General features: G+C 47.8%; 1 protein-coding gene across 4 annotated transcripts in view; it reads left to right on the forward strand.

Moving 5' to 3' along the window:
• Positions 1–5838: 5838 nt before the first annotated feature.
• The window catches only part of SEC16A (SEC16 homolog A, endoplasmic reticulum export factor), a 110063-nt gene continuing 101609 nt past the window's right edge, over positions 5839–14292 (forward strand). For 3 of the 4 annotated variants that reach the window (XM_040324110.1, XM_040324111.1, XM_040324113.1), the window contains exon 1: positions 5840–5950. The gene's annotated coding sequence lies outside the window, so the exon portion shown is untranslated. Of the gene's footprint in view, positions 5951–14292 lie in introns of all 4 variants that reach the window. The other variant, XM_040324112.1, reaches the window with a different exon arrangement.

Here is a 14292-nt window from a genome sequence, read left to right on the forward strand (position 1 = left end):
TATAGGAGAGGAGTGTGGAGGGTATGACAGTGAGCAGTACGTACAGGAGAGGATTGTGGCGGGTATGATGGTGGGCAATATGTATAGGAGAGAAGTGTGGAGGGTATGACAGTGGGCACTATGTATATGAAAGGAGTGTGGAGGGTATGACAGTGAGCAGTATGTACAGAAGAGGAGTGTGGAGGGTGTGATGGTGGGCACTATGTATAGGAGAGGAGTGTGGATGGTATGACAGTGAGCAATATGTACAGGAAAGGAGTGTGGAGGGTGTTACGGTGGGCACTATGTATAGGAGAGAAGTGTGGAGGGTATGACAGTGGGCACTATGTATAGGAGAGAAGTGTGGAGGGTATGACAGTGGGCAATATGCATAGGAGAGGAGTGTGGAGGGTATGACATTGAGCAGTATGTACAGTAGAGAAGTGTATGACAGTGGGCATTATGTACAGGAGAGAAGTGTGGAGAGTTTGACAGTGGGCAATATGTACAGGTGAGGTGGATGAAGGAATCTGGGAAGGAAAAATGTAAAGGTTTGTGGAAGGATGTTTAAGGACTGCGTAGTGGTATAAGTGGGCCATCCATGGATTGAAATTAAGCAAATTAAGCAGAGACCAGCCATAGTCGATCTATGTATGGGCTAGCTGGTTTTACACAAGTCAGTCTATTAATCGACTTGAGTACAACCAGCCTGTCAGATTTTTCCCAAAACAATCAGTGCTGCCAGCTATAGTTAGCAACACTGATCATTGTATTCACTGGCAGAACACAATAACACTGCAGAAGTGATTCCCCCATCCACAGGTCAGCAGGTGAGAGGGTGTGTGGGGACAGGCTGGGGAGAGATACTAGTCAGTGGCTGGGTAGGCACTGGCTAGTATCAGAGCCAGATACACACAGGTTACATGCGCCACGATCGTTAGAGCGAGAGCAGAAAAATTCTAGCACTAGACTTCCTCTGTAACTCTAAACAGGTAACCTGTAAAAAATATAAAGCATCGCTTAGTATACAAAAAAAAAATCGGGCTAACTTTAGTGTTTTTTTTTTTAATTAATGAAACCGTTTCTTTCCAAAAAAACGTGTTTGAAAGATTGCTGCGCAAATACTGTGTAACATAAAAAGTTGCAAAGACCACCATTTTATTTCATAGGGTGTCTGCTAAAACAATATATATAATGTTTGAGGGTTCTGAGTAATTTTCTAGCAAAAAAAAGATGATTTTTATATGTAGGAGAGAAGTGTCAGAATTGGCCTGGGTGGCAAGGGGTTAATTACCATAAGTAATATACAAATAATTATTATAAGCACAGGGGGCCATATTCTGAGTATAGTTACGACGGAGTATCTCAGGAAACTCCGTCGTATCTCTCTTTTTTGACCCGCGTATCTATTCCTAGAATCATTTTCGCATAGATACGCTGAAGATCCGACATGTGTAAGTCACTTACACTGTCGGATCTTAAATGTAATTACCCAGCCGGCCGCTAGGTGGCGTTTACGTTCAGGTCTCATTTGTTTATGCAAATGAGCCTGATACGCCGATTCCCGAACAAATTCGCATCGCGTAACCGTCGCTTACGTCGTTTGCGTAAGCGTAAGGTTACCCCTGCTATATGAGGGGTAACCTTACGCCAGTCCCACGTAGGCCATGTTAAGTATGGCGTCGGGTCCGCGCCGTCTTTTCCCGTCGGGTACGTCGTTTCCCTAAGTCGTTCTTGAATACGACTTTACGTCAATGACGCACACGTCGGCGTCATTGACGTTTTCCGCTGAGAACTGGAGCATGCGCACTGGGCTATTTTTAGCCCGGCGCATTCGCAGTTTAATCGAAACGGTGGCGCGCTTAATTTAAATACAAGCCGCCCCCTTGGAATTACGTGGGGATACGCCGGGCCAATTACACTACGCCGCCCCAAATTACGGAGCAAGTGTTTGGGGAATACAGCACTTGCTCCTGTAAGTTGGGGCGGCGTAGTGTAAATGGCTTACGCTACGCCCGCCTCAACTCTACAACAATATGGCCCTGTGATCTCATCCTCTCAGTCTGCAGAGTGTGTCAGCTTGTAGTTAAACTGGCCGCTCTGTATGTAGCTTCTGACAGGCAGCCCCGTATCTCTGGGACCATACATGACAGGAGCCCCATATTTTGACCAGTGGTGGGGTAGGTCTTCAGCTACCTACAACCCAAATGACCCCTGGTCGCCGAGCTTCAGCCCTCAAAGTCGATCTTTTTTTTGGGCAAATGGGCCTATCTTGAGAAAGGGGCCTGGAACTGCAGCTCCAATAGCCCCTATTCGGCCCTGAGGCCACTCTACATGTATGTCTAGTCCACTAACCTTTTGTTCTGGAAGAATGGACAGGTACATCCTCCAGGAACTGAGCTCCTGTGAGTGTGCAGTCCTGTGATTGCACTGTACTCAGACACAGAGAATCACAGGCAAAAGATACAGAGGCAATGAGAGCAGCTCTGTACCTTGTGATCACTACTACCAATCACAGAATGTAAACACAGGCTGCAGACAGCAGTCAAGTGTCACATGCTGACTGCTGATCAGGAAACACTGTTTGCTCTTCCACACTGATTGGATGGAAGTTCTCCTCTCCACCAATCAGCACCAGGGCCAACAACAATAAAAAAACATTCATTCACCCACCCTTCTACAGTTCATGTCAACCCCATCCATCTGATGTGTTTATTATTCCCTCACCTCCATTATCCTGCACATTTTCCCCTCATTCTTCATCCATTCTTCATCCTCCCATTGTATGTGACCTGTACATTAACCACTTGCCGACCACCGCACGCAGATGTATGTCGGCAGAATGGCGTACAGGTCCCTTCAAATTTGCCGCCCAGTGCACGCGCGCGCCCGTCGCATGCCTCGTGAGCGTGCTCGCGGGTCCCGGGAACTTGATGTTCGCGGGAGGCCCACGATTTCGGTCAGCAAAGGCAGAACAGGGGGATGCCTTTGTAAACAAGGCATTCCTTTATTCTGTCTAGTGTCACTGTCACTGATGGCTGTTCTCCGTGATCGAGAAAGGTCATCGGTGATGTGTCACGTGTAGCCACGCCTCCTAACAGTAAGAATCACTCACTAGTACTGACTTAACCCCTGCAGCACCACCTAGTGGTTAAACCCCTTCACTGCCAGTGTAATTTTTACAGTAATCAGTGCATTTTTATAGCACTGTTCGCTGTAAAAATGACAATGGTACCAAAAATGTGTCAAAGGTGTCCGATGTGTCCGCCATAAAGTCGCAGTCACAATAAAAATCGCTGATCGCCGACATTACTAGTAAAAAAAATATTAATAAAAATGCCATAAAACTATCAACTATTTTGTAGATGCTATAACTTTTGCGCAAACCAATCAATAAACGCTTATTGCGATTTTTTACCAAAAATATGTAGAAAAATACGTATCGGCCTAAACTGAGGAAGAAAATATTTTTTTTATATATTTTGGGGGGATATTTATCATAGCAAAAAGTAAAAAATATATATATTTTTTTTTTTAAATTGTCGCTCTATTTTTGTTTATGGCGCAAAAAATAAAAACCGCAGAGGTGATCAAATATCACCAAAAGAAAGCTCTATTTGTGGGGAAAAAAGGATGCCAATTTTGTTTGGGAGCCACGTCGCACGACTGCGCAATTGTCAGTTAAAGCGACAGTGTCGAATCGCAAAAAGTGACCTGGTCTTTGACCAGCAAAATGGTCCGTGGTTAAAGCGGTTGTAAATGGCTGCACTTTTTTTTTCTTACTTGCAAGGCAAAGGCATAATGTGCTAGTCTACACCGCACATTTGCGGACTCCCACTCTGTGACTGGCGGGAGCCAAAATGACATCACTCCCATGCATGTGCGCAGAAGATGCTAGTCATGTCACAGGGCTCTGAAGAAACGGCACGGGTGGCCATTCCTTCAGAGCGCATGCACCAAACTTAAAGATGGAAGTTTACTTCATCTTTAACCCAGGGGCGTTTTCTAAATTCAGTGGGTCTGTGTGCAAGTTTCTAAGTTGGGCCCCTTTGACTGAGAAAAAGAAAATGACAAGGAGTGGGCATGGCTTTCATTGCCCTGAATATTGGCCAAGGCCTAAAGGGTTGCAGTTATATAGAGTATGCATAAATGCCAACATTAAAAAAAAAAAAAATTAGAGACACTTTTTGGCATGTAGGTGGAGCCTTGCTATAATTAGTGCATTCGTTTGTAGGTGTGACATAGCAAAACAGAAAAATGCGAAGGAAAAAAATTGGTGTGGTTTACGCAAACGAGTGGGCGTCGCTTAAATGGGCATGGCTCAAAAGGGGATGTGATTAGAGTCTGAGATGAATCATGAAGTAAAGAAAGAAGGAAAGAAAGAAAGACCCTACACCACAATAGAAATATGTGTATTTCGGAAAGTTTAACAATCTGCAAATAAATATACTCCAAACACGCTTCAATCACCCCAGCGCCATGGTTGTTATGGTGTCAGGGTGATTGAAGTGCATTATTTCTATTATTACATTGTGATATAAAATTAAATCAATAAACTCACCATAATGCCGAATCAGTGGAAGCCCTGAGCATGTCACCTGCCACATCGGCTGCCACCAGGCATTTTTTTGTGAAATGGTAGGGGTACAATGTACCCGTTACCAAATCACATAGGGGGGGGCAGGACCTGGGGTCCCCTTCTTAAAGGGGACTTTCAGATTCCGATAAGCCTCCCGCCTGCAGACCCCCACAACACCCGGGCAAGGGTTGTGGGGATGAGGCCCTTGTCCCCATCAACATTGTGACAAGGTGCCTTGGTGTCCCCAAAAAAATCATCCTCCCCATGTTGAGGGCATGTGGCCATTTTTTTATTTGGCACAGGGTTAACCTTAAAGCGGGGGTTCACCCTAAAAAAAAAATCTAACATTACATTCAGCTCACATTGACAGTATGCAGATCTTTTTTTTGCTGTACATACCTCGTATAGCTATTTTCTTACCCGGCTTCCGGGTAGTAAATCCCGCGGGAGTGGGCGTTCCTATGCAGCAGTTAGTGATTGACGTGATGACAAAAACTCCCCCACCCGTCGCATAAGGAGCGTCACGAGTTGCCAAAAGAAGCAGAACGTCGAGTCGGCGCTACACGGCGCCTGCGCACCGACGTTCGGCTTCTTTCGGCAACTCATGACGCTCCTTATGCGACGGGTGGGGGAGTTTTTGTCATCACGTCAATCACTAACTGCTGCATAGGAACGCCCACTCCCGCGGAATTCACTACCCGGGAGCCGGCTAATAAAATAGCTATACGAGGTATGTACAGCAAACACATAAAAGATATCTGCATACTGTCAATGTCGGTAGTGAGCTCAATGTAATGTTAGAATTTTTTTTTTTTAGGGTGAACCCCCGCTTTAATATTCATACCAGACCCAAAGGGCCTGGTAATGGACTGAGCGGAGAACCCATGCCGTTTTTTTTTCAATAACTTTTATCTGTATTGCCGAGACCCGACAATTCATTACAGCCGTGAGTAGTTTTTAATGACTTTCCTTGCTTTTGTGATGCAGAAAAAAAGCACAGCAATGGTGTGTGACTGAACTGTCTCTGATAACAGTTTGCGGTCATTATGCCCAGCCCAGAGTCCTGGCCGCTGTTCCCTTCCGGCTGCACAAGGTTTGATGAGCTGTCAATGAGAAAAGCTCTAAGCTTTCTGCCCCGGGTCACGGATCCCACCAGAATGATGGCTCCCCTCATGTGGGCGACAGCTGGCAGTCTCAAGCCACACCCCTCTGCCGTCATTGGCCGCTGCTGGCGGAGCGGCTCCACGTGATGTCAGCACGCAGGGAAGTCTGACGTCGAAATGTACACGTCGGCGAGCCGGATGTCCAAGATGGCTGCGCTGCCGAGTTAGGGGAGAGTTTCCTTCCGAGCCGGGAGACAGCGGATAGCGGCCGAGCAGTGCGAGTCTGCAGGTAAGAGAGGCCGGGCTTCCCCGCTGGGAACACAGAGCTGGCTAGATATAGAGGGACAAGGCTGCAGGGGCCCTTAGGTGCACATTCAGTTCTGGTTGGGCCCCTCATAGCTCTGTGTGCCCCCTGAGTTGCCTTAGTGTGGAGTGGGAGTGTGCTGAGGGGTACGTGTCTATCATCTGACAGTTGGAAGAAAACTCTTCTAGGCGCTTGTGATCAGCACTGGGGTCATAGACTCTGCTATGGGGCCCCTGGTAGAATGGTGTGGCCTCTGCTCTTCTAGGGCCCCTGGTAGAATGGTGTGGCCCCTGCTCTTCTAGGGCCCCTTGGAGAATGGTGTGGCCCCTGCTCTTCTAGGGCCCCTGGTAGAATGGTGTGGCCCCTGCTCTTCTAGGGCCCCTGGTAGAATGGTGTGGCCTCTGCTCTTCTAGGGCCCCTGGTAGAATGGTGTGGCCTCTGCTCTTCTAGGGCCCCTGGTAGAATGGTGTGGCCCCTGCTCTTCTAGGGCCCCTGGTAGAATGGTGTGGCCCCTGCTCTTCTAGGGCCCCTTGGAGAATGGTGTGGCCTCTGCTCTTCTAGGGCCCCTGGTAGAATGGTGTGGCCCCTGCTCTTCTAGGGCCCCTGGTAGAATGGTGTGGCCCCTGCTCTCTAGGGCCCCTGGTAGAATGGTGTGGCCCCTGCTCTTCTAGGGCCCCTTGGAGAATGGTGTGGCTCCTGCTCTTCTAGGGCCCCTTGGAGAATGGTGTGGCTCCTGCTCTTCTAGGGCCCCCTGGAGAATGGTGTGGCCTCTGCTCTTCTAGGGCCCCTTGGAGAATGGTGTGGCTCCTGCTCTTCTAGGGCCCCCTGGAGAATGGTGTGGCCTCTGCTCTTCTAGGGCCCCTTGGAGAATGGTGTGGCCTCTGCTCTTCTAGGGCCCCTGGTAGAATGGTGTGGCCCCTGCTCTCTAGGGCCCCTGGTAGAATGGTGTGGCCTCTGCTCTTCTAGGGCCCCTTGGAGAATGGTGTGGCCTCTGCTCTTCTAGGGCCCCTGGTAGAATGGTGTGGCCCCTGCTCTTCTAGGGCCCCTGGTAGAATGGTGTGGCCCCTGCTCTCTAGGGCCCCTGGTAGAATGGTGTGGCCCCTGCTCTTCTAGGGCCCCTTGGAGAATGGTGTGGCTCCTGCTCTTCTAGGGCCCCTTGGAGAATGGTGTGGCTCCTGCTCTTCTAGGGCCCCCTGGAGAATGGTGTGGCCTCTGCTCTTCTAGGGCCCCTTGGAGAATGGTGTGGCCTCTGCTCTTCTAGGGCCCCTTGGAGAATGGTGTGGCCTCTGCTCTTCTAGGGCCCCCTGGAGAATGGTGTGGCCTCTGCTCTTCTAGGGCCCCCTGGAGAATGGTGTGGCCTCTGCTCTTCTAGGGCCCCTTGGAGAATGGTGTGGCCTCTGCTCTTCTAGGGCCCCTTGGAGAATGGTGTGGCCTCTGCTCTTCTAGGGCCCCTTGGAGAATGGTGTGGCCCCTGCTCTTCTAGGGCCCCTTGGAGAATGGCGCACCCCCTGCTTTTCTGGGGCCCCTTGGAGAATGGCGCGCCCCCTGTTTTTTTTTGGGGCCCCTTGGAGAATGGCGCGGCCCCCGCTTTTCTGGGGCCCCTTGGAGAATGGCGCGGCCCCTGCTGTTCTGGGGCACCTTGGAGAATGGCGTGGCCCCTTGGAGAATGGCGCGGCCCCTGTTCTGATTTATGTCCTGTCTGGCCTTTTGTTTGGGGGGGGGGGGGTTGTTTTTTTGTTTTGAAGTGACTGATGTTCTGTGGAGGTCGATTCCTCTTCTGAAATTGCTCCTTCACTTCCATCTGACGCCAATGCCTTCTAGGGCCCTGCTTATAATATGGGGGGCCCGGGGCCCCTCTGTTTTGGTGCTCAGTCGAGCCAGTGAAGGACAAATACTCCTTTTCTGCATCGTCTGTGTTACTTTCACAATCTTTCTTCCTCCCTGCACCCTCCATCCTTTTCCTTTTTGTTTCTTCCTCAGATCATTTATAATGGAACTTCCCAATGGTTGCCATACACTGCAATCTGATTGTACAATCTCCTGTAGGCTTACACTGCAATCTGATTGTACAATCTCCTGTAGGCTTACACTGCAATCTGATTGTACAATCTCCTGTAGGTTTGCCAATGTTATGTAATGGGAGGACACCCCTGAACAAGCCTTTGGAATCTAATCAGGAAGGCTGTTGGACTACAACATTGGTGGTAGAGCTAGAGATTGTCCAATCAGAATGCATCGTGTATGGTCACCTTAAAACTAAAGTCCTGCTGTGAGCCGGCAGGCTTGTTTTTGCAGGATAGAGAGGCAATGAAATGCACCTACCTGCTCACCCTGATGTAAACACAACTGTGCATGTGCAGCTCTGCTTACAGCAGCTGGCCCCACCCCTGTGTGCAGGATGGATGTCATCCTGTGCCGGCCAATGACAATGGCTGAAAACCGGCATACAGAAGATGCCAGTGAGGGATGGGTACTATTGGAGGAAACGGGAGTACAGCTGCCTTTATTCCCACTTTAAGACCCCTTTTACACTGGAGCGTTTTTACAGCGTTTTAGTATTAAAAATAGCGCTCTTAAAACGCTCTCCATGCATCTCAATAGACCCTTTCACACTGAGGCATTGCGCTGGTGGGGCGTTGAAAAAAGTCCTGCAAGCAGCATCTTTGGAGCAGTTTTTGGGCGCTGAAAAAAACGCTCCAAAAACCCTCGTCTCCATTGAAATGAATTGAAAGCGCTGTAAAAACGCCAGAATAGCGCTTATAATCTGCTCTATAGAGCTGTAGAAAAGTCACATGATCTCCCAAAAATGTAAACATGCAAGCAAAAAAAGCTTCTACAACAGCAGGACTGAAATTGCCCATGCTTCATAAACGCTGGAAAAACGCCGACTCAGTGTGAAAGGGGTCTTAAAGGGAGATGAGATGTAACATTTCTCCGGCCTCTGACTGTCGCATGAAACATTTCACCAGTCTACAGTGACTCTTATATCATCTACACAGCCGTCTCTGGCCCTGTACCTGCAGTATCTGCCCGTCCGTCGGCTGCTGGGTGCCCACAGTCTCTGGCTTACTTTAGTATTACATTCTCTACTATGTGGGCCCTTTGATCACACTTGAGGCTCCTTTTTATTAACCACTTCAGCCCTGGAGGATTTGGCTGCCAAATGACCGAGCCACTTTTTGCGATTCGGCACTGCGTGGCTTTAACTGACAATTGCGCGGTCGTGCGACATGGCTCCCAAACAAAATTGGCGTCCTTTTTCCCCCACAAATGGAGCTTTCTTTTGGTGGTATTTGATCACCTCTGCGGTTTTTATTTTTTGCGCTATAAACAAAAATAGAGCGACAATTTTGGGGGGAAAAAAGCAATATTTTTTACTAGCATAAATATCACCCAAAAAAATATATAAATATATATAATCTCCAGATTCTCAAACGAGATACGACGGCGTATCTCCAGATATGCCGTCGTATCTCTTAGTTGCGCGGTCATATCTATGCGCCTGATTGTTAGAATCAGTTACGCAAAGATTTCCCGTAGATCCCAACTGGCGTAACTGTGTTACACCGTCGTATCGTAACTGCATATTTACGCTGGCCGCTAGGTGGCGCTTCCGTCGAATTCCGCATCGAGTATGCAAATTGGCTAGATACGCAAATTCACGAACGTACGCCCGGCCGACGCAGTACATTTACGCCGTTTACGTTAGGCTTTTCCCGGCGTATAGTTACCCCTGCTATATGGTGGCGTAAGTGCAGCGTACCAATGTTAAGTATGGCCATCGTTCCCGCATCGGAATTTGAAAAAGTTACGTCGTTTGCGTAAGCCGTCCGTGAATGGGGATGGACGTCATTTACGTTCACGTCGAAACCAGTGACGTCCTTGCGGCGTACTTTGGAGCAATGCACATTGGGAAATTCCACGGACGGCGCATGCGCCGTTCGGGGAAAAACGTCAATCACGTCGGGTCACAGTAAATTTACATAACGCCCCCCTAATCCAAATTTGAATTAGGCGGGCTTACGCCGGCCGATTTACGCTAAGCCACCGCAACTTACAGAGCAAGTGCTTTGAGAATACAGCACTTGCCCGTCTAAGTTGCGGAGGCGTAACGTAAATCGGATACGTTACGCCGCCGCAAAGATACGCGGTTCTATGTGAATCTAGCCCAATGTGTTTTTCCTCAGTTTAGGCCGATACGTATTCTACATATTTTTAGTTAAAAAAAAAAAAATCACAATAAGCGTTTGATTGGTTTGCACGAAAGTTATAGAGCCTACAAAATAGTATATATATGTATATATGTGTGTGTGTGTGTGTGTGTGTGTATGTATATGTGTGTATATATATATATATATATATATATATATATATATATATATATATATATATATATATATATATATATATATATATATTATATAATTTTTTTTTTTTTTTTTTATTGCGACTGTGACATTACGGCGGACTCTTTTGACGCTACTTTGAGACCATTCACATTTATACAGCGATCAGTGCTATAAAAATGCACCGATTACTGTATAATTATGACTGACAGTGAAGGGGTTAAGTGTGTCCTAGGGAGTGATCCTAACTGTATGGGGGCGGGGCTTACTGTGACAGGACACTGATCGCTGGGCGTCAGTTTCACAGCAATGTATACATACGTTGCTTTGTCTGCACGTGCCATTCTGCCGACGTATAAGTGCGTGAGGCGGTAATAAACCCGTTGATTTAACAGTTTCAGAACACAGTTACACTCCAACACGTGTCAGGAATGTAACTGTCACAATGGTTGTGTCTGTGACCAAACTGTCAAACCATCCAATGGCTGGTGTAATAACTGATCACGTGCAGCATCATGACAGTTGAAGATCAGAGACCAAGATGGCAGCTTCCTTGGCTGAAAATGATAGGAGGGTTTAGTTCTGCGTTAAAGTGGTTGTAATCCTCAGTCATGAAATATGAACAAAGCACATCCCTCTATAGTGTGTACTTGTCTCAGTTTAGTTCACTAAATGTAATTTCTGTCTGCTGCTTCGTTCCTCCGCTATCAGCATGAATCACTTCTGACAAGTCTTCCTGACACCAAAAGAATAATGGTGACGGGAGGGACCTCCAGCTGATTGACATCCTCATCTGTTCCTGTGTGAAGGGGATGGTCTCCTTCCTCCAATCAGCTCTCAGAGCTCTCCTCACTTAGCTCTGCAGAGTGTAATTTCTTTTCTTCGCCCTCCCTTTTTTCTGAAAGCTTAGACGAGCTTTAAGAATTTTGCATTTTGAGTGGCCTTAGAGCAGAGATGACCGCAGATAAACTCGTACAACTTATGTAAGAGGATTTGTTTCATCTCTGTATCACCTGAGGCCAGTCAATTCACTGGCTATGTGTAAGGGTTTACAACCATTTTAAGGTGACCACCACTAATCTAACCATCTATATGGTTGAGCAGTGTTTTGGTGTGTACAGTGGTATTCAGGGACCCCATTGCACATATGAAACAGCAGCTCTGCTCCATGGAGAGGGGAATGGGCTCTAGTGTAGCTTACAGGAAACATGTGCAGAGAGAACCATGGGAGGTGCCATTGGGGTTCACCTTCTGAAAAATACGGAGACACTGACTCTGAAAATGTACAGTAAGTCCCCTACATACCATCTTTGAAAGATGTGAACGTGTTCGCATGTCCAATCCCGTAAAGCTGGGTACATTCAACCCAGCGAGCGGAACGAAAACAAAACCTGACAGATCGCCGTACCCACACAAGCAATATCTCCCACCTGAGGGGACCCCCTACCAGAACACACCGATCAGCACTCGCAGCCTTTGTCTGTAAGCATGTTCCACAAAAAGTGTAGCTGCTGACATTTAATAATTGTACACTCACCTGTGCCACGGTTCAGCGATGCCCTGCTCATTTCCCCCCCCCTCCGAGGCGCCGACACTCTGTGGGCGCCCCGCTGTGGCTGTGAGCAATGCTGCACGCTTTGAATGGCCGTGCAATCTTCTAGGCCCTGTGACGTGTCCCAAAAGACTGCAGGGAGGGAGGGGGGAGAGGTGAACTTTCGGTGCCGTGGAGCCCGGGGATGAAGTGGGAGCTGGGTGCCCACCCCCCCAAAAAAAAGATATGCCAAATGTGGCTGCTTTAGGTGTTACCTAGGTATTGCATTTTGCCATGGGGGGGGTGCCACATGTGACAAGTCTAGTTCTGAAGGGCCCTTACCTGGTTTGATTATTCATGCTTTGTTTGGTGTGTTGTGTCCTCCACACTTTGATAAATTGTAGGCTAATGGACAGATTCAGAAAGACTTAGGCTGGCGTATCAGTAGATACGCCAGCCTAAGTCTGATTCTACGCCAACGCAAATTTAGGCGTATTCTGGTAACCAGATGCGCTTAAATTAGGCTAAGATACGAGCGGCGTAAGTGTCTTACACCGTCGTATCTTAAAGTGTAATTTTTAGGCTGGCTGCTAGGTGGCGCTTCCATTGTGTTCGGCGTAGAATATGTAAATCACTAGATACGCCTATTCACGAACGTACGCACGGCCGACGCAGTACAGATGCGCCGTTTACGTAAGGCATTTTCAGGCGTAAAGTTATTCCATCAAAGAGCTGGACTAGTAATGTTAAGTATGGCCGTCGTTCCCGCATCGAAATTTGAAAATTTTTACGTCGTTTGCGCAAGTCGTCCGTGAATAGGGCTGGACGTAATTTACGTCCACGTCGAAACCAATACGTCCGTGCGGCGTACTTTGCCGCAATGCATACTGGGATATGCACACGGACGGCGCATGCGCCGTTCGTAAAAAACGTCAATCACGTCAGGTCAGTTATTTTACATACAACACGCCCCCCACATCCTCATTTGAATTAGGCGCGCTTACGCCGGACCTATTTACGCTACGCCGCTGTAACTTAGCAGGCAAGTACTTTGTGAATACAGTACTTGCCTTGCTAACTTACGGCGGCGTAGTGTAAATACGATGCGCTACGCCGCCGCAAGGATGCGCCTGCCTACCTGAATCCAGCTAAAAGTGTGTCTCTGTGCTGCCCTAACTACATAGACGCCAGTGTCTTCATCTAGGACTGATTTCTATCTGGTACTTAGTCCTGCAGAACAATACAACACCTGTGTTTTAATACTATTCTCTAATAGTTTTACATAACGCAGCAACCTCCACCCATAGGACACCCAACGTTGGAGGCGAGTTATTCTTCCAAAGCAAATACACTTTTGCACACTGGTACTGACTAGTATTGCAATGTTTCTCTTCTCTCTCAATGTCTCCCCAGTGCTGAGGGGGGGGGCACAGGAGGGTCAAACAAGGATGCTGTGCAGGCAACAGACATCCTCCTTATTAACTGATGATGTCATTGGTTGTTAGGATGCCAGTGTCTAGAAAGTCATAATGGTGCATAATGAAAACCCTGGCTTTGTTGGCTTTGTGTAATTAAAAGGCAGGCTTCATCCACCTGCTGGCTTGTGTACAATTTGTCATCCATTTTCCAAGGCACCCCTGAAGAAACCTTAAGGCACCCTGGTTGATAAAGTCTGTGTTGGTTGAGCATATATTTCTGATTTGTAGTGCATAGTAAAGGCCAATCCTTATTTCCATCTTGTTTTTATCATCACACAGTTGTATTTTTTCGAGGTTTAGTTCAATGTAACATTCTGTCAGTTACTTTAAACATTAGTACGTATTCTCTGGCTCCTGGTGGCCCTTGGGCTGAGATGTCTGATTCCTGCTTTCATTTACCTATTTTGGGTTATTAAGTGTTGGAATTGAAAGGAACTTTTCTGTTACACCCAACTGTCGGAGGCGGACAGATTAAGAATTTCCACTTGCCTGAAAATGAGGCTTTAGATATAATCTTTGTGGTCCTGTTAACTCATTAGTAGGCAAATAAGAAATAGGATTCTTGACTTTGCTTTGTAAATAGCGGTGTCACAGCTCCACCAGATCATCTACTTTGTTCCAGCAGATATTGCAGCTTTCAATAATGTGTTTAAAGCGGAGGTCCACCCAAAAATGGAATTTCCGCTTTTCTGAACCGCCCCCTCCAGTGTCACTTGGCACTTTTCAGGGGGGAGGGGGTGCAGATACCTGTATATTACAGGTATTTGCACCCACTTCCGGGGAGAGACACCCACTGAGTCACTCCACTAACCCCCCCCCCCCCCGCTGCCTTCTGGGAAACACACAGGTCCCAGGAGACAGCGGGGACTACTGGGAAAGCGCCGCGCTACTCGCGCATGCGCAGTAGGGAATCGGGCAGTGAAGCCATAAGGCCTTCACTTCCTGATTCCCTCACTGAGGATGGCGGCGGGG

This window comes from Rana temporaria, chromosome 9 (genome assembly GCF_905171775.1).
Source record: "Rana temporaria chromosome 9, aRanTem1.1, whole genome shotgun sequence".
NCBI classification, from domain to species: Eukaryota; Metazoa; Chordata; class Amphibia; order Anura; family Ranidae; genus Rana; species Rana temporaria.